Source organism: Triticum dicoccoides, chromosome 1B (genome assembly GCF_002162155.2).
Source record: "Triticum dicoccoides isolate Atlit2015 ecotype Zavitan chromosome 1B, WEW_v2.0, whole genome shotgun sequence".
In the NCBI taxonomy this organism is placed as follows: Eukaryota; Viridiplantae; Streptophyta; class Magnoliopsida; order Poales; family Poaceae; genus Triticum; species Triticum dicoccoides.
In genome coordinates, this window is record NC_041381.1 from 421,020,405 (window position 1) to 421,022,010 (window position 1,606).

Sequence of the window (1,606 nt, forward strand, 5' to 3'; positions counted from 1 at the left end):
TCCGTGCCACAGAGGGCATGCGGCACAACCCCACTAGATGCCACATGTGTGGCAGTTATTGGCGTCCTATTATTTTCTTGAGCAACAGTAACAATAGCAATATCAGAGAGACTCGTGGCCGTATCAGAATGAGTACGGGTGGGTGCCGTAGCTGCCATGCATGTGGTGGTATTTGTAGGGGAGCCATCGGTTCGAAAGCTGCAAATTTACTTGAGTCAGGTGTCCGATCGGCTTTATTGTGGCGACACTTACTGGAGCAACGTGCAATCATTACTGTAACTTTGGTACAACATGTAGGGAATGTTAATTCATTGTGGTTCTTCTTGTCAGTGACGCATTAATTTAGGCGCTGCCTGCCGCGTGGTCACTTTGATAGAGCTATTGATAAAAGTTTTTTTTCTTGAGATGTTTTCGCATGGCTTAGTTTGCTGTCTCACCCAAAAAAAGGGAAAAGAGAAAGGAAAAAGAAAGGTTCATTTATTTTCGAGGAATCTCAGTTTGCTTGCTATCCAGTGGAGTTGCAGAAAGGAGTTGCGGAGGAGACAAGAGCACCATGGGCTGGGCTGTTGTTGCATCTCGAGTGGGCTTTCTGGAGACAAGATCATCCCATCGGTCCGTAGATCCAACATAACATGTTTCTGTGGGCTTTCTGGTGAACATGCGCGGCAGCAGCAACACTGCAGCAGAAGGGAAAGCAGCGGGCAGAGACATGCGTTTTTAGTCCCACCTCGCCTGGCTAAGTAGGAGGGAGCGGGGAGCTCGGCTACATAAGAGGGCGGGGTGTAACCTAGAAGAGGCACGCAGCTGCGTGGTGAGCACAAAGCGAACTATTCTTTCGCCTTTTACTAAAAAATACCGTGTGCACGTCACACTAAGAAACATACACTAAAATTTTGAGGGTGTTTTCTCTTTGCAAGAAAACCCCCACAATTCAAGTCTCCAAATGTTTGATATTGTTTAGGTTGATATATACCCTTGTAAAAATTCTCCCTTGTAAAAAGTAATGCAGATCTTAGACCCTTTTGTTCTCATCTTTGTAATGGTTGGCCAACCCATCATCGTGAGGAATTTATGCTACTATTTCGTCAGGGATTAAATTCAGCCATCTAGCTGAATATCACTAGCTATGCCTTTCAGTTCTACGATTGTTTCAGGATTTGTATTACCTGTCGCAGCCAACAGCTCTCTAATACAATATCTTGTACCAGGAATTCAGGATCATTTCACTCTTTTCAGTATCTGTTCTTCAATATGCTAGTGTCAGATATACCAAAAATCTTCTGTTAGCTATAACTTCTATATATGCATTATTGGTTTTATCAATTAGCTATCCCATCAGTTTTTTTATTCTTCTCTCCAAGAAGTTGTTCTTGTCCAAATATGAATCATGTCTTTCAGCAAACGTGCCAGTAAGGTCTTGCATCATAATATAATTCTTGTGCTAGTTTGACTTGCATTATATAACTCTTGCCTGTAAGTGACTTGCATCATACTATTATTCTTGCCTGTAGATTAATTCTAGTGCTAGTTTAACTTCTACTAGGACATGTTTTGACAGCGACCTCTTACTCTTCTTGAGCTTACTCTTGTGTCCTGGGCTAGAGGC

The 1,606-nt window shown here is 42.7% G+C and overlaps 1 non-coding gene across 1 annotated transcript; it reads left to right on the forward strand.

Annotated features, from left to right (window-relative positions):
- The first annotated feature begins 802 nt into the window (after positions 1-802).
- On the forward strand, positions 803-921 carry LOC119351496. The gene has a single exon (XR_005169984.1). It is a non-coding gene; the product is annotated as a U5 spliceosomal RNA (small nuclear RNA).
- The last annotated feature ends 685 nt before the right edge of the window (positions 922-1,606 follow it).